Raw genomic sequence first — 19,569 nt, forward strand, 5'->3', positions numbered from 1 at the left:
GTTGAGGCCTTAACTGTATCATGCCTACAATACCATAGTACATTTGCCACCAATTAAGAAATTGTAGTAACCCAAGGAATTTTAAGAACTGAACATAACTTTCATTTTACACCTAAGGCTTGGACCTAGAATGTGCTTCTGCTTCAGTAGACAAAAATTGTCTCCAGCAAAAGATTTATCTTCGCATGACTTGGGAAAATCTTTGATGAATAATGCTTGCTCTGACCTTGGACAGGAAATTGGATTTGATTCCTTAGGAAAGTCCATGAGGAAGATGTGCCTGGATAGTTTCTCTTGTCTAAGGGAATGTGAGATAGCCACTCAACATTGCAAGCAGACAAGTTGCTAGGCTATTGAGAGGTTTGTTTGCATGGAGGAATAATTTCAAGGGAGGAAGCCATATGTTTATAACCTCATCAATACTCACTGAACTTGAAAGTATGAATTGTGACATTGCCATTGATAGTGGGTCAAGTTTTGACCTCTATCGTGCCCAGATTTCAATAGCATGGATGCTTATTGCTGTTTTTTTCTCACTTACACTTTACTTGCTGCCCATTATATGTGGTGTTTATCATCTCTTATCTACTCTATTACAATTCCTTCATAGATCTCCCTGTCTCTAAAGATAAAGTTCATTTGAACGCAGAGAAATGATTGTGTTTTGAAGGTCTTTTAGGGGGATTCAGACCAACAAAGCTATTAACAATCACCCACTTTTAAGATATTCTAAATGCTAAGCATGAGTATAAACCAATATATTAAATATTATTGTTGTGAAAATCATTAATGTGTCTTGTTAATATTTTAGAAAGAATTCTGTAAGAATAGTGAAATACATTAGTCATATCTTAAGAACTTTGCTTTAAGTATTTTCAATGTTCTAACTCCAAGGCAGGCAAAATCATATGCATAGCCCTAAAATGCCATTCACTGGAAAGACTAATAGCCAACTAGGATAATACAGGCATTAGGCATGGACACATCTGAGGCTGAAACTATCAGAGAAGTTTAGTCCACCATCTAGACAACTCCTTGTGATCAGGAATATTTTATACTTGAATTTACATATTAAAGTTCAATGAAAACTAAGATGGCATTATTATTTATCATTTCCAGTGAGCTAAGAAATTATTCTTCATTCAGACTATAAACCACTTTTAAAAATAATGAAGTTGGGAAGCTGGGAGATGGCTCAGTTGGTGAAGTTCCTGCCAAGCTAGCATGGGGACCTGAGTTCAGATCGCAAGCACTGAGATATTCTCAGGGCTGGGGAAGCCATGACAGGCTGCTTCTTGGAGTTTGCTGGCTGGCCAAACTTGTCTCAAAAGAATGAGGTGCAACTGAAGGAGACCCCCAATATTCTGTTGTTACAATAAACATTGAGACCACAGGCAATGTGGGTGAGAAAGGGGGTTATTTAGTTTACGATTCTATTCAAGGAAGAGCTCCAGCAGGAGCTTGTAGCAGAAAACAGAGGAATGGTGATTTTTGACTTATTCTCTGACACACAAGCTCGTGATTAGGTCTTGATAACCCAGGACCTCCTATGGATGGTGCCACTCACAGAGGGCTGTGCCCACCTTTATCAATCAAGACAAACTCTCACAGGCACACACCACAGACCAAGCTGGTAATTACCTGAGTAAGACTCCATTTTCAGGGGATTCTAGGCTGTTTCAAGTTGACAGTAAATGTATACTAGGTCAGTTGACATTGACCTATAGTGCACAAACTCGTGCACGCACGTACGTGTACACACACACACACACACACACACACACACACACACACACACACACACCAATTGGCCAGGGCTGATTGGTACTCACCTCTAATCCTAGCATTTGGAAGTTTTCTGCTTGCTTCCCTCCTTTAAAGGAGGATTGTGAGTTCAAGACTAGCCTGACCTAGATAGTGAGACTCTTTTGAAGGGGTATATGTGGTGGGGAGATACAGTAGTTGGGAATTGATTGTTACAACATACTCATATGAAAAGACTATACAGCTTCCAACGATTTTCTATCAAAATCAACTATACAATACAGAAAGGTTCACAAGCAGTAAGTATATACCAGTATGTACAGAGATGAGTTAAAATCATATATCCACACAGACATTTGTGTATGTATAAAATTATATATGCAGGTTTTATTTATGAGTGATTGTATGTGGGACTTTCTTTCTTTTTTTAATTCCTAAGCATCTTTACTACTGTAATTAGGAAAAACATTCTCCATCTTTGCTGAGAACATATTAATTACTGCCTAACTGATTTCTCTAAAGAGGCAAACATTGCTAGTGGGATTTCATTTCTCTTTAACTCTTTTTTTTTTTTTTTTTTTTTGGTTTTTCGAGACAGGGTTTCTCTGTGTAGTTTTGCACCTTTCCTGGAACTCACTTGGTAGCCCAGGCTGGCCTCGAACTCACAGAGATCTGCCTGCCTCTACCTCCCGAGTGCTGGGATTAAAGGCGTGCGCCACCACCGCCCGGCTCTTTAACTCTTAATAGCACTAATTCTGTTCCATTCACTGCTACATTATGCAACCAATGCATATGGGTGGAGTTTTAATTTTAAAATTGAGGAAGCTTTCCTCTTTCAAAGGTAACTTTTTAAAACAATTTTTATTCAAAAGTTTTTTTCCATTTTACATACCAACCACAGTTCCCCCTCCATCCTCTCCTTTCGCTAACCCCTCTTCAATTCCCCCATCCACTCCTCAGAGAGGGTAAGGACTCCCGTGGGGAGTCAACCAACTCTGGCATACCAAGCCCCTCTCCCCTATATCGAGGCTGAGCAAGGTATCCCTCTCTAGGGAATGGGCTCCAAAAAGCCAGTTCATGCACTAGGGATAAATCCAGGTCCCACTACTGCCAGGGACCCCTCATCAGTCCGGTAGGATTTGCTTTAGGAGGTGGAGGCATGAGGATCACAAGTTTGAGGCCAGCCTGGGCTACACATTTTAAAGCTTTTTTTTTTTTTTTTTAACTTACAATCATATGAAATAGAGCGCTCGCTGTCCCTTCCTTGTGGATTGAAATGTGGGATTGCTCTGCCGATCTGCTACCACCACCCCTCCCCCACAATGGTTTTGGATGCTAACCTTCTGGAACCCGGAAGTGACACAAGATGTACAGGAAGTCCTCCAGCCACGGCGTGAGCTGTTGTGAAGAGTCGCGGGCGGTTGCTACGGAGACTCCTCTGGGGAAACCATCGGTCTCCATGTCTCACCAGGAGGCAAAACCTTCCAGTGTGGTCTTAGAGGATAAGAAGGAAGGGAAGGTTATCGAAGTCAAAGTCATCGCCCAAGACGGAAACGAGATCCACTTCAAGGTGAAAACGACCACGCAACTCAAGAAACTCAAGGAATCCTACTGTCAAAGGCAAGGCGTCCCATCGAACTCGCTGAAGTTTCTCTTCGAAGGCCAGAGGATCGCCGACAACCACACTCCTGAAGAGCTGGGTTGGAGGAGGAAGACATGATTGAAGTCTACCAGGAACAAACGGGAGGTCATTCGACGGTTTAGATGTTCTTTGTAAATTTTCCTTTCCCTCAATGCTGTTTTATGATTATTTTTTTAAATCGTTCTTTTGTAATGTGGTATTCGGAGTGAAAATTGAAGACTGTCACACCATCTCTTTGGAACATCTGGCGATCTGATTTCTAGCGATCGGTATTCATTATTGGTTGTTTTTATGGTGCTGATTTTGCTGACCAGACCTCAGCTTCCTTCCTATTGCCCTCTTCTAAACTGCATATATGCACCACGCACGAGGCTACCCTTCTGAGGGCCAGTTTGAGGTTTCCTGTGCTTTCCAACCAGCCAGCGATTCCAGCATGTGGCTGCTTCACACCTGGCCTGTGATTTTCAGGGGATAGATGGACGTTTTTAGAGAACTGAACTGTGGAAAACGACCTCTCCTCGGGTTGAAGCTGCTTCTAAAATCTGAGGATCGGACTAAGAACAGAATACCAGGTTTGGAGTCAAGATGACATGGAGTCAAAATGATATGGTCAGAGTAACAACTAACTGTAAAGGCAGCTTTGTTGAAGAGAAAGCATCTCGAAGATTGAGCCAGTCTTGTCAGGGGAGCCCAGATAATGCTCTAATTTTCATCAGCACTTAATAATAAAGTTATTCGTGCAAAACATAGTATGAGACATTTTAACTTATTTAAAGGGATGTCTACTATCACATCAACATCAGGGCATTTAATGTCAAATTTTAACAAATACAGTCTGTCAAATTTGTTTCACTTTTTTAGAACCAAGGTGTTTCAGATACAAAATTAAGCTCATGACCTGATCTCATTTTTCTCCTCTCTTTTCTTTTTTTTAAAAAAAATTATTTTTGTTACTTTTAATTTTGTGCATGTGAAGATGAATACAGGTCCCACAGAAGCCAGAGGCGCCTGGTTCCCCTGGAGCTGGAGTTACAGGTGGTTGTGAACCACCCAACATAGGTGCTAGGAACCAAATTCCAGCCCTCGGCAGGAACAGTACTTCGTGTGTGCTCTTAACTACAGAGCTATCTTTCCAAGCTTCTCTTCCCCTCTCAGAAGTAATCATTATCTTGAAGATAATCCACATATATATGTATGTATATATGTATGTTTGTGTGTGTGCATGACTATGTTTACTTACATACTACCCAACTTCATGTTTGTACTTTTATAACATGTTCACTTATAAATAATAATTTTTATGGTTTTGAAACACATAAAGCTATTAAAATTTATTCTTTTGAGCTGTATTTTGTCAACATTTTCAACTTAATTTTATTTATTTATTTATTTATTTATTTATTTATTATGTATACAGTGTTCTGGCTGCATGTTTGCCTGCAGACCAGAAGAGGGCACCAGATCTCATTGCAGATGGTTGTGAGCCACCATGTGGTTGCTGGGAATTGAACTCAGGACCTCTGGAAGAGCAGCCAGTGCTCCTAACCGCTGAGCCATCTCTCCAGCCCTCAATTTTATTACTGTGTTTAGATTTCATTACTGTTTTCTTGAATTATAGTGTTGCATTGCATACATATTTGTTCTTTTAAAACTCCATGCATGTAGTTGACATTTTCTTTGAGCCACCAACCAGCTCCCAAATAAAAACACAGAGACTTATTATGAATTATAAATGCTCAGCCTTAGCTTAGGCTTGTCCCACTAGCTCCTTTAACTTAATTTAACCTGTTTCTATTCATCTATGTTTTACCCTGGGACTTTTTTACCTTTCTTTTATTCTGTATGTACTACTTTCCTGCTTCCTCCATGTCTGGCTGGCAGGCCCCTCGTCTCTCTGGCATATTTTTTTTTCTTTTCTTCCCTGAGCTAAATTCCTCCTTTACTTACTCTCCCTGTCCATAAGTCCTGCCTATACCTCCTCCCTCACTATTGGCTGTTGAGTTTTTTTATTAGACCAATCAGGTACCTTAGGCAGGAAAAGTAAAACACCAGCACATCCTTACATAATTAAACAAATGCAACACTTCTTTGCATAGTCAAACAAACATTCCACAACACATTTATTTATTGGTCTCAATTGAAAAATTGCCAATATCTTGCTAGCAGAAATAATGTCCCAGTGCACATCATAACATCTGTCTCCTGAGGAATGGTACAAGCATTTGTTGAGTGTGTATGCCTGCCGTGGGATTGTACAGGGAGTGTATGGGGGAGGTGCTGGGGTTTCAGGACAGAGAAGGCAACATCTGTCTAGAAGGTTAAACAAGGATCCTTGAGGCTCAAGAGAAGCATAAGGAAGAAGAATAAACTTTATTGAGCTTATTGAATTCTCACACTATTAGCTTTCTCACCTCGGCTTTAGTATCAGTTTGGGCTTTTATGAGTCTAGTATTGAACTTTATGTCACTTCTCAGTATCACTTTGCCTCACATTAGAAAGACTCTGAATTGAGCTTAAAACTTCCATTAAATAATGTTCTCTTTTCAACGTAATTTGTATCAGATGCCAATGTCTTGAAATATCATATAGCTATTGTAGCTACTTGATTTTTATAAGTGTTTCTGGCTCTATTGACCATTTGTCTTTCCCATGCCAACACTTCCTAAGCTGGTCTACAAAACACAGTGCAAATCCAAAATAGCAGAGTGGTTCCCTTTGCTGTCTAAAACTCCTGTAAACCGGATTGCAAATTCCTCCAAACCACATACATTACATTAATCAATATTAGCCCCAAGTTGGAAAGTTATGGTAAAGCTCACACACAAGTGTGGACCTTGTTCTAAGGTCAAAGGGGAACCAGTGAAGGATCATAAGTAGAGGCCTGATTTGTACTTAAGATAGATCCCTCTAGAAGGGATGGAAGGACTGATGGAGTTGAGACTAAAAACATCAACCTCACAAGCAATGAGAGTTCGTCTTGGGCTGCGAGGAAGGTGAGTGAGCTCAGGAATATAGCAATAGAATGCCTAGGAAAGGACACAGCAGGGAGATTTACCAATGACCTCAGGTTTGTCGCTTTCACAGCATAACAAGGTCCAGGGCCACATGATGGCATGTGATCCAGAAGGAAGCAAATGTCCAGGGTGTTTACGCAGAGGTGTCTGCAGAACACCTATGGGGTGTTTCAGCAATGACTGTTGACATCCAGCTTAGTGCATTAGGAGAATGGTTTGGGCAAAGGTTTCCCTTACAACTGTGAAAAAAATAACACATCTTGTCCCTAATTTTATTGCTAAAAAGGCACTAGAAATGCCCAACACGTGAATAATTTCTGATTATTAGTTTAATAAGTTATATATACTTTTTCCTTTTATTGAAAATAGATTTTTTTCCTCACATAATATATCCTGATTATAGTTTCACCTCCCTCTACTCCTCCTAGTTCCTCCCACCTCCCCTCCCATCTGGATTAATCAGTTATACTTTATAAATATGAACTAATTGACTTTTAAAATGAAAAATATTTTCTCACTTGTGGAAATGTTTACTAAAAAATTAATTTGTTAGTGTTTATTGCAGATCTGTGGAAAACAAAAGACATCAGACTGAAATAAGCATTGGTACAGCCCCTTGTAGGACTGCTGACTCATAGAAGAAAATTAATATCATTGAATGATATCAGTAGAATATGTGTACATATTGGTTGTAATTTTATTTTCATGTCTAACAATTAAACTATATTTTAATCCCATAAGGATTGCTTTTATAAAATTACTGTGCAGAAGTTAATGATATACTAGATCTTGCATTTTCTTTTATTTGTGTATAGCATTCTTATTTAGAGTCTTTTCCAAGAGAACTCTAGCAAGAGCGCAGTCTACATCCACATAAAGACACAAAAGAATGGTTTGCACCGAATGATTCTATGAGGTTAGAATAACAGTGATGATAACAGCTGGCACTAAGGAAGCCTGGGCATGTCGGGAACCATAATGCTAAATAGCTCAACTATCTCATTTTTCAGATGAGGAAAATGAGCATCTGAGAAGCTAAGTTACCTGACTTACTATACACTAATGAAATCCCTAATGCAGATCTGCTGAACTCTGTCATGCTTTAAATAGCTGTGTATAAATAAAACACAAATATGAAAATACCATAATGAAACCATTTTTTGTATGTTAGCCTAAAAATTAACAAAAATAAAGTGCTGTATGTGTTTGTCCTATCCTGAAATCATATTTTTGCATCAATTTTGTCTTTATCTCTTAACAAGAACCTGGAAACTCATTCCTGTGCATTTCAAGAAGTGAGTCTGGGACTTAGGAACTGTTTTTCTTAAGAATGCTTTAGGCATGACCACACCATCCTGACACATCTTGCTCCCTACTGAAGACTTGTGCAACAGCAGTAAGCCCAGCACAAGCCTCATAGGCATCAATCACACTGCCTCTCTTAGCAGTCAAGTTGTGCCAATGACTGACTTGGAGAGGAGCAGGTCGGGATTCACCAGTCGGTTTCAAAGGCACTTTGCCCTTATATTTCTTAGAGAGCAACCACACACAATAGAAACACAGCTGTGCCATGGGCTATTTCTTCTCTGGGAGAGGTGCACCCTCGGAGGGTTTTCTCTGCTGGTTTGTCGTCCTGTAATCCCCAGGCAAGCGACTACTCAGCTATCCATAAAAACACAGCAAGTATCATTCCGAGGTACAGTCTCTAGATTCTAAGTAGTTTTCCTCAAACAACAGAAAGTCACAAGGGATGCTGTGAGTTGTAAGGGGGCCACACAATGAATAATGGATGAAAATATGTGTCAAACAGCACAAATGCATCATCCCCCATATACACAAATACAAAGGCGAGAGATCTTGACAGTTTGCAATCTAAAATGTGGGGACAGTTTTATTTTCCACAGAGGTCACATGCAGAGCGTTAATAAGCTAAAGCACACAAATCCAAATGACAAGTGCTGATTAACGAACTGCCCACGAAGCTCATATTTGCCTCCGTGTGCTTAAGGATGCTTAGAGGCTGTAAATCTCTGACCCTCACTGTGACTATTGATTGGTGAGAACAGCACCCTTGTTTTGAACTAATAAAAGGCATAGCTTCTCTTTACTTTAGAGCAGATATCATATTGAGTAGTTAATTTTTCACTTTTGTAAATGTGTTCACTGATTCCTTGGAGGTTCCGCAAGTATCTTAAGAAAAGATGAAAAACCATAGCATTATACCGAGAGATCTTGGTTTGGACCTCTTCTTCTTCATTTACCTTCAGCTTTAATGTTAAAACCATACCAACAATACAAGAGAATGTCCTCTGAACGCATTAATACATGTTTCTCTTCCTTGTCACTTACATTCATTTTTCAAGAGAAGTACTATGAGGTTGAGTTTGTGGCTATGTAGTAGAGAACATGGGGCATGAAGAGATGCCTCAAGCAGCGAAGCACTTGCCAGAAAACATGAGGACCTGAGTCTGATCCCCAGCACCCACATAAAAAGCTCGACATGGTGATGAGAATCTGTAACCCTAGTACTGGAAAGGCAGAGATGAGGGGACCCCTGGAACGTGCTGGCCAGTTGGTCTAACCAGTCGGTGAGCCTAAGGTATAAAGAGAGATCTTTCATTTTCTCAGAAGCTCAAAGTGGAGGACAATACAGACACCCAGCTTCAACCTCTACTCTCCACATGCACATGCAAACATGCACATGTACAAGCACCTTCACACTTGTATACACACAGAGCCAGGCACGGGAACACACGGATACACCTCAGACACATGCACACTCACAAAGAATACAGAATTTTACTAAAAGTTGCTCATATTGCCCGAAATCATTATTTTTGAAGAGATTCATCTAGGCAAGATTGTACATGCCAGATATTCCAGCATTCAAGATGCTGATATAAGAGGATCATGCCATAAAGGCCAGCAAAGGCAACTTAGTATAAGCCTGTCTCAAAAAAAAGATAAAGGATCACGGGGTTGGCTCAGGGGTCGAATATTACTGGAAAAACTTTTATCAAGACAAACTCTCTTTAAACACCAAATACCTTAAAAAATAGTGAATACATTCATCATAGTTCACTTATAACATGTTTTTCAGCCATTTGTCCCTAAAATCAAGGAAGAACTGAAAAGTATTTTCTTTTCATTTAATTGATGTACTTTTGAAGCATGCAGATTGTGCTCTGCCATCTATAAACTCAAGGATTTTATCTATAAACTCAAGGATTTACTTTAAAGTTCAATAATTGCATGTGATGAAGCAATAACCTTTCATTTAAATCCATCACTTCTTATCTTTCCCAAAGAACAAAATGTCCAATGTGGCACAGTCACCATTGTTTACTTTTCTATTGAGGCCTTTGCTGAAGTTTCTAAAACTTACCCTGGATTATACATCTGCTGCCACAAGACAGTGTGAACAGTTTGTTAATAAGAGCACAGAGCTATTGTGGTGATTACGTGGAAACCAATGTCTCTCTGTGTTAAGTAGAAAACTGAAGTCCTATAATATCCCCTTCCAGGGGATTCAAGCATATCACGCCATGTGCTTCCTACAAAAGTAAGCAAACAAACAAACAAACAAACAAACAAACAAAATAAACACACAAAGAAACACCTTTAGGTCTGTGTTTCAGAATTTATTTATGTCCAGTGTTTTCTCTTTCTCTTTTCCTCCCTTTGTGCATTTTAGAGGCTTAGAGAAGGAGAATGCACTACTTGCTTACCTTAACTTTCAAGAAATGTGTATTTCATAGCTGGGCATGTTGTCCCACTCCTTTAATCCCAGCACTCAGGAGGCAGAAGCAGGTGGATCTCTGTGAGTTTGAGGCCAGTGTGGTCTACAAAACGAGTCCCAGGACAGCTAGGGCTATTATACAGGGAAACCCTGTCTTGGAAAAAGAAAAAGAAATGAAAGTAGAAGAGAAACATGCATTTCAAGAAGCTGGAAGGAAAATTAGAGATGTAGCCTAGTAACAGACCTCTTGCTTCACTGTGCAGGGCCCCGAGTTCAAACCCCAGTGCACAGGTAAGGGGAGCCAGGAGATGATCTGAAAGTTCTTACCATCAATAATGACATATTCTCTATCATATATGTGTGTTTAGACTGACTGAAATTGGAGGAATAATATGTATATAAAGAGACATTATCATGTGGTATCCCTTTAATGTCTCCAGCTTGCATCTTTTTGTGTTATCGGTTAAGAATAGACTTAAAACTTCAAAAAGCATAAGAGCATTTGTTTATCCTATTTTTGTGGATTGTATGAGAACAGATTCAGTTCATCAACAATAAAATGTATCAGCCTAAAATTCACTGCTACTCAACTTCATTTGCAGAAGACTTGCACACTGTAGTGGACTGAAAGCACGCGGAGGCTGCTGTATCCTGATGGGCGGAACGGAGACTGCGTCCAGCAGGGGCTTGGAGAGCAGATGCCGTGGGCCCAGGAGCACTACCCATTGTGCTACATTGTCAGGATGACACAAGTGTTACTCCGTTGTTCTGTGGCAGGTCTAGGGGCCTGGCCTGTCAGTGTCCTGCTGGAGGAGCCCACACACTGCTGCCCACCGGAGCCTCTTTCAGAAATTATCCTCCCCACCTCCACCTGCCTGTTTCTTGGGGTTAAGTTGTTATAGTCACATTTCCCAAGGAGATGCTTGAGTTGGTTAGTCTGGCTAATATAAAAATCTCCTATTAGTCCAAGTTTGGGGGGCAGTAATCTCACAGCCTACTGCTCTACTTTTCCTTTCTTCGTAGAAGTGTTTCTGGTTCTTTAATGTGTAAATCTGTCTCACACATCACCATATTTTCACAGCCCTTGTCCCAGCACTAGATTCTAGTGCCCTTGCTCCTTAAAACACAGTGACAACCCTATTTCCATACTTCTCATTGGGTGAGGCTCTCAGCATCTCTGGGATTCTCCTTTCTTAAAGCAAGAACAAAGAGAAAGATTTTTTTTTTGCATTACAATTGTCGTTGGAATTTGTCTTTAATGTACAAAAGCTGCCAACATTTTATTGGAAAATATACTTGTGAGCATATAACTAGAGAGATCTCTGATTTCTCCTAGAAGAAAACTACCTGGAGAGATAAATAATAAATAAACCAGCTGCATTCTGTGATTCCATGTAGAAAACACAGGTGTGTGTGTGTGTGTGTGTGTGTGTGTGTGTGTGTGTGTGTATTTGCAGCTATGACATACGTTCTTGATCTTTTCCTTTGTAATCAGATTGGTGAATCCCCTAACTGTCATCATAGAGCCTTCATCCAGTGACTGATGGAAGTAGATGCAGAGATCCACAGCTAGGAACAGGGCTGAGCACCTGGAGTCCAGTTGAAGAGGAGGAGGGATTGTATGAGCCAGGGTGGAGTAGGGGGTGGGGGACATTGGTCAAGATCATGATGAGGAAACCCAGCGTTAGCTGACCCAAGCTAGTGGGAACTCATGGACTCTGGACTGACAGCTGGGGATCCTGCAGGGAACCTAACTCGGCCCTCTGAATGTGGGTGACAGTTGTGTGGCCTGGGCAGTTTGTGGGGCCCCTGGCAGTGGGACCAGGATTTATCCCTGGTGCATGAACTGGCCTTTTGGAGCCCATTCCCTATGGAGAGATAGCTTGCTCAGCCTTGATGCAGAGGGGAGGGGCTTGGGCCTGCCTCAACTTGATGTGCCCAACTTCCTTGACTCTCCATGGGAGGCCTTACCCTTTCTGAGGAGTGGATGGGGAGGTGATATGGGGGAAAGGTTGGGGAGGAACAGGAGGAGAGGAAAGAGGGGAAACTGTGGTTGGCACATAAAAGGAAAAAAATTTAAAATAGAATTTTTTTTTAAGGATTCACTGAATCAACTGAAACATTTACCTGTCTTTAACAGTAGTCACAATTATGCACAATTTAAAGAGAAAAACCCTAAGAGTTGAGTTATAAATGTAGCATTTTAAAACTTGGGTTTATAACCTTAATTTTGCATTTCATTTAAGCAAAGTTTGAATGTCTACTTTTTTATAATGAATACTACAGAACTTCCATAATGTTCACTTGGAAGCCACACAAGATCTTTAAATTGAAATTAAAATTAACAAAAAAAAAAAAAATATGCTCCAAAATGTCGTGAGCATCGAGGCCTTAGAACTCCGAAGGAGCAATTCTTAAATGATGAGCGTAAGCAAATGTAGGTAAGTGTGCCATATCATGGTCCTTTGTTCCTCTTAGGTGAAGTTTAAGGCATCTCTCCTTTGAATCATGTAGGATTTGTACTGCCTGTCCAGAGGCATTTGTAAATATGTCACAGGAAGGCAGTTCTATTAGAACTTAGTGTTTGAGGACCAGGGACTTTAAACTAAATCTTGCACAATAAGAATAGTTCTTGCCGGGCGGTGGTGGCGCACGCCTTTAATCCCAGCACTCAGGAGGCAGAGCCAGGCGGATCTCTGCGAGTTAGAGGCCAGCCTGGGCTACCAAGTGAGCTCCAGGAAAGGCGCAAAGCTACACAGAGAAACCCTGTCTCGAAACAAAACAAAACAAAACAAAACAAAACAAAACAAAACAAAACAAAACAAAACAAAACAAAAAAAAAGAATAGTTCTATAAGGCGGAGCCATCTTGTGTGAATACCAATAGTCGGGATTGGGAAACACTGTCACTCATCTAACAAATACAGACTCCAAGCCCATTCTCTGGGACAAAGGGAAAGTTAGTCATGTGTTGCTTCTTGAAGTTAGCATCAGCCAGGAGCATATGAAGCCCAGGGATGCTTCTCACCTGTCTTTCAGGTTTCTGTATACACCTTGGTCAACTATTTCCACCCGATACCTTAAAATAAGCCTAGAGAACGATCATACACTACATTGTCTGAAAGAATGCTCATATGTCTTTGAAAATGCTCTTAGAGTTATGTCTCCACATCTATCTGTGCTCAGCTATTGGGCATTGACATAAAATAGTTTTCCAAATAGTTCCCAGCCTCCCCTTTCCAGTCTGTCTCTCTTCATTCCCAAATGCCGGAAGATGCTCCTGGAACATCATTTATTCAATGCTATTTTTCTACCCTTAAATCTTCAGGGTTTAATTTCTTATCACCCCACCCCTTTGTCTCCACAACAGGATGTTTTAAGGTATGGCAGTGCCACCTTCATTTTTATATTTTTCCATATTATATAATACAGCATCTGACAATGCTAAACATGCCTTGAAATTTTTGTTTGTAACTCTCAAGAGCTATGTTCAAACACTCCTTAATGCTGTTACTTCATTGCAAGCCTATAGTTTCATCATTCTTTGTAGTCACACCATATTATTATTGGAAGGAATAGAACACCTAGCTTTGCATTTCTTGTGATTTGCTAATACTGTGAACTTTCCCTTCTTGTTCATTAGGTCATACTGAATGCTACTAAGTGGGCATGCTACTAAGCAAATGATAGCAATATTCCAACAAGTCCACAAGCAATTGTCAATTCCTTGTTGAAAACAAGTCCACAGTTTATTTTTAGCGAAGCACAGCATGATATACCATGGATATCAGGCACTATAAAATCTTATGTACCTGGAGCTTAATAGCGTAACCTAATTCTCTACACAAATAGTATGAGGTCTATCATAATAAGAGATTCTCTATAGTTAATGGAAGTTTTCTAGTGTAGGCCATGAATCTCACAGCCACAACATATGGAAAAGAAAAAGAAACATATATAGATAGATGGTGCTACCAGTTGCATTAGCTTACCCATAATTCACTCCTGAACTAGGCTTTGCATGCAGATAATCCCTGAATACCTATTCCTTCCCAGTCGTTTAGAAAGGAACTTTATAAACAAGTGCTTTTAAAAGCACATAAAATTAAACAGTCTGAGTCTCTTAAAATGTACAGGCATGAGTCTGACACATAAACACTCTCGAATTATAGTGTCTTAAGCAGCAATTTATTCTTTCATTTCATACCCAAAATACTTTGGCCTGCAAATCCCCACATTCTTCAGGAACAGTACCAATCCCAAGAGCAACCACACCTTTATGAGCACTTCCACACATTCTTTTTTATTTCCTCACATCATTTTAAATAAAGAAGGAAAGTGTTTATCATTTCTATTCAGTTACATAGAATTGGAACACTGCTATGTAACAGAAATCACCACACTAATGCACAGGGAAAGAAAGTCAAGTCACTTTGGTCTAGGCTGAATACATTTAAGTCTTGACCTTGTAAACATTTCCACAGGAGGTAGAACATAGACATTTGACTTTTTGTCAAATAAGTGATAGTAAACAATGATTAGGAGAGCCTAATAAATTAAAGATATTGTGAAAGCATTGAATATATTTTCTTGTTTTAGAAACCAAAGACGAAGGAACATAGATATTTTTCAATAAATTAGAAAGTGAAATATTACATCTTTGGAATATCTGCATCTTCAGATTTCCATTGGCTTCATTTGATAGTGTTTGAAGTTATAATCAATAATGACTTCACATTTTAGCCTCTTTGTGTGCAATACAAGTATCTCCATTTACTATGGCATTGTCCCAAGTATCAGCGATCTGAAAACACGTCCAGCCACTGAATCGTCTTTGCTCTCATGGCAGCTGGGGATGGAGAGTGACATCAATGCAACTGAGATTTTGAGTTTCAGCTGCATCTCACAGTGTTTTTTTAGGTGCCTCCAGCTGCTGTCCCCATAAACACAGTGTTGATGGGTGGTAAAGAGGACACCATGTCTCTATTGCTTGCTCCATTGGAGTCCAGAGTTTCTTGCACTGGGTACTGATTAGAAGTTCCATACATACACTGGGATGAAGAGGAGGGAATCTGGGTTTGCAAGTTGGAAGCTAGAAGGGAAAAATATAATCAACAGTTGAAAACAAATTGACATAGTGCCACTCAATTTGAACCTCTTTATGGTTTTTTTTTTTTTTTTTTTTTTGCATTTAGCATACATCAGCTATTTCAAGTGTGAATGCTCATGATTCACTAAAACAATAATATTTTCTTCTATTTTTCCCATTTGTTGTCCTGCCAGGTACTATTTCATAAAGGAAACTCAATATCATATTACTCCTGTCACTAAAATATGTCTCTCATCTGCCTCTGCCTTCTGCCTGTACCTCTGATCACCATTGCCTCCTGACCAACACAGCAGCCCCATGCTCTCATCTTTGCTTCAGTCTCTTGCCCTCCAGGGAAGAGCTAGAAAGATCTTGTTGATGTGTTTCTACTCTTTTTTTTCCAGCCGACCATGACTTACTACACTCTAGGAACAAAACCCAGTCTCCTTGCCATGACTCATAAAACCCTACCTGAACTGACTTTTAAAATTCACTTTGCTCCACTCTCCCCCTTGTTTACCTGCTCAAGGCACATGGATTTTCTTTCTGCCCCCAGAAACTGGTAACTTGTTTTCTGATCCCAGAGGCTCTATAATGGCCATTTCTTCTGTCTGGATCATCTCCATCCAATTTCCACAATGCTTCTGCATTGCCCAGTTCTCAACTTAAATGCTCCTGCCTCAGGATTCTACTCCTGACACCTATCTCAGACAGCTCCCACTTTGCCAGCTGCCACTTTACACACTTCAGAGAAGCCAAAGTTACCTTTTAATACATTGCTTTAGGTTAACATTTCTAGTAATGGGTTTTATCATAGCATCTATGGTCTTTATACTTGTTCTGGTTTGTTCCTGTCTCCCACTGGCCTTCCCCAAACTCCCTTCTCACTCCAGCTGGTTTTCCCCTGCTCAATTAATTCCAATGTCTTACTTTCTCATCACATGCATTCCATTATATACATACATATATATTCCATGTCTACTAAGAGTTATTCCTCCTTTTTCATGATCCTATATGCATACACATATATAAATGTACCTCTCTCATATACACATATATATGTACATACATAATTATATATATAAATATATAATATAAATATATATTATATATATATTTAAATCCAGGTTCCACATATGAGAGAAAGCCTGTGATGATGAAATTATCTTTGTAATGCATACTTTTGCATATTCATTGCCTTACTCTCCCCTTCTAGAGCATAAACTTCCTTCAAGCAGAAACTGTGTCCTGATTCCCTCAGTATCCTCGTACCTAGAGTCTGATATGCAGTTGCTCTACAAAGCCTCATGAACATATCCAAGAGGTCCACATCCCTCTGGCTTGGCGGATGCCTTCCCATTGTCAAGGCAATGCATGCTCCGTCTCTAAGGATCAGGCTGTATAACTAATAAAGACAGTGAGTCCCAGGCCCCACTGGGCTTGTTCACTCACTCCCTTCCTCTTCCACTCTGAAATCCAGTTTGCCATATGCTCAGTAGGCAGCTCTGACAGCCAAAGCTTAGAATCCACCCTACTTCCAAGCCATGTTCCAGCAAAGCTTCCATTATCTCCACAAGTAAACAGAACTAATAGTAACAATAGCAACGCGGCACATTTTAGTCTGGTGGTGAGGAAACTTCCTGAAGTGGAATTTTCTGCTTCATTAGAGTAACCTAGAAGCAATGACTGTTAGCAGATAGCAGGAGATGAACTGCTAGGCCACTCAGGGCACATTTGTGATGGCCACCGGAAGGGAAGAAGTACTTCCTATTGAATTATTGGAAAAGTACACTGAGTGATGAGAGATGGAATTTATTTCATTTTCCCCGTGCTTCTATTGGGTGTCCTATGCCCTTCACTAACACTAGTGTAAAAATCAATTCCATTGAAGATTCAATTCTCTCATATAAACATTAGCACTTTTTTTGATACTTTATGAATGCATACTTTCCCTTTGGTACTTCATTATTCATTTTCCAAACTAAATGTATTCATAGATTTAGGTTCAAAACCTATGTTATTGGAAATAACTTATTAATTAAAGTAGACTAAATGTATGTACAGATTTAAGGTTGTTAGTTTGGTGTTAGAAGTCAAACCCAAGGCTTCACACATGACAGTCAAGGGGTCCGCCATGGGGCCACACCTGAAGCCTCTGGATTGGCTTGTACTCTTCCATCACTCATTGATTTGCCAAGCTCCTACCATGCAGCCAACTAGGTGGTGTATCTAGACCCTTCACAGATGAGGCTCAGGTTGGAAGAAGCAGCTGGAAGACTTCATAGCAGGCACACTGATTTGCTCACTTTGGTTTGAATTGTATGTTATAGAAGAATAAACATAGCAACAAATTTTCTGCCATGGTATTCAATCTCATTTTACAAAAAAAAAAAAAAAATTAAGAAAACACTAGCTGCTACTATCACAGGATACACTCTTGCAAACATTCCCAGTGGTATGGGGTGCTGATGGAGATTATGGGGTCTAAAGATAACTCTTGACACTTCCTTGTGAGTCCAATGATAGTCATAAGAGAATGAAGAAAATGTGTCATTCCTGTTCTCATAAAGTTCACTACTATTTAGAATACCTTGGAACAAGCTATACTAAACATAAGTTATTATTTTTTGAAAGGAGTAATAGATCTTAAATCAAGCATGTACTAATCATACAAAGAATGAGGAATGGAAATTCACTCTTCATGCAAATACAAAAACAACTTCAAATCCAATGATGAATTAATTACCTTAGGGCCACGCATGCCTAGTTCACCCGCACACTTCCCCCCAGATCATTCTGTGTATCTGAAGTTCATCACTTCTTAAAATGCTTCCAATGACTCTGAAAACACTTTACCTACTACAGGAGTCCGGCATGCAACTGGAGAGGATGTGTCTGGATAAAACGAGTTGCTCTGTTTCCGGCCACTGTCATCTAAAATGTTAAGTGGATCATGGATGTCACTGTAGGGAGGCAGTGAGCGAACACTACTGATGACGGAAACATGTTGGTTCACCATCGATCCAAGCCTCTGAGCTTCTGAGTAGTTTATATTGTTCCCATAGTATCCTAGAATAGAACAGGTTGAGAATATTCTGTTTGCTTGTTACTGAATCACCCCAGGAAAGGTGATTCAGTAGCAACAACAGTTGAGTATAGTCCTAAAAACATCAATGGTCAATATCATTTCTATTAAGAACTTGAGAGTTGGATTTACACCTTAATATGGTATGGTTTACTATTATATTTTTTGAGTTAAAAGGTAACAGACATATTATTCATTTTGAGACTGACTATATCTTTGCCATATTTTATCTAAATTTATAAAGTATGTTTATGAAGAAAGACACAAGTATTGTTAGCCCTTTAAATCATACTTCTTCTCAAACACAGTTTCTATTTACAGAATCATGTTCCTGGGAGAAAGACTGGCCTACACCTAGGAGAAAGTATGTTGAAAAGTTTAATGAATTCAGAGGTCTTTCAGTTTCCTTAACTTCAGGTATTTTGTCTTGTTTATAACCAAACATGGAATATTGATTTTAGAACCAGTCTTTAAAATGTGCTGTTCATTCTTTGGAAGACACAATTTCCATTAAAAATATTTTCAAATGACAGAATATTGTTTGAATGTATCTGGCATAAGTTTTCACTGTTTTTTAAATTGTGTATGATAAACTCTAATAAGTCCACCAGAATTAAGGAATGTGTTTGGGTGTGGCAGACATATTCTGCAAGGGTAAAGATTCTGTGATTTTTACCATTTTTTACTAGATGGTATGATGATCATCAAAGGTGAAACTCAATATCAGATTGCTTTACTGCCTTTTCAAAAGTCAGAAAATGTCTTTTAAAAAGTTATATACCATTAGGAGAATTAGAAGGCAATGTTGCTCCTTGGCAGCTGCCAGCTCCTGAATTACTAAGAAAATTGAAGCTTCCTGTGTTCAGAAACTGTATGCTATGTGACTCTTGTGTGTGTGTGGATGGTCCATAGCTGGAAGGTGGTCTGGAATTGTATGGAGAGCCAGCACAACTGCCACTGAAGAAGTCTCTGGAAAGCTGCTGTTCAGTCCAAGCCATGCATCTCCCATGCTCTGCACGGTGAGTATAGAGGTTAGACGAAGGTTGAGACTGTGCCCTGAACACAGTCTGATAATTGGAGTTGGTCCCATAAAAGTCATGGTTGGCTGGTGGGAGGGTAGGATAAATTGGCTCTGGATATGTTGAGCAGTGTGTTGGAACTGAGAGAACTGAGCACACACTTGGGGGTCTGCCTGCCATTGGCCCTTGGTTAATGACACTTCCTCGGCTTGCCATGG

The 19,569-nt window shown here is 39.7% G+C and overlaps 1 pseudogene; it reads left to right on the top strand.

Moving 5' to 3' along the window:
• The first annotated feature begins 3,143 nt into the window (after positions 1 to 3,143).
• Positions 3,144 to 4,155, top strand: LOC119087215 (annotated as a pseudogene).
• The last annotated feature ends 15,414 nt before the right edge of the window (positions 4,156 to 19,569 follow it).

Source organism: Peromyscus leucopus, unplaced genomic scaffold (assembly GCF_004664715.2).
Source record: "Peromyscus leucopus breed LL Stock unplaced genomic scaffold, UCI_PerLeu_2.1 scaffold_328, whole genome shotgun sequence".
Lineage (NCBI taxonomy): Eukaryota > Metazoa > Chordata > Mammalia > Rodentia > Cricetidae > Peromyscus > Peromyscus leucopus.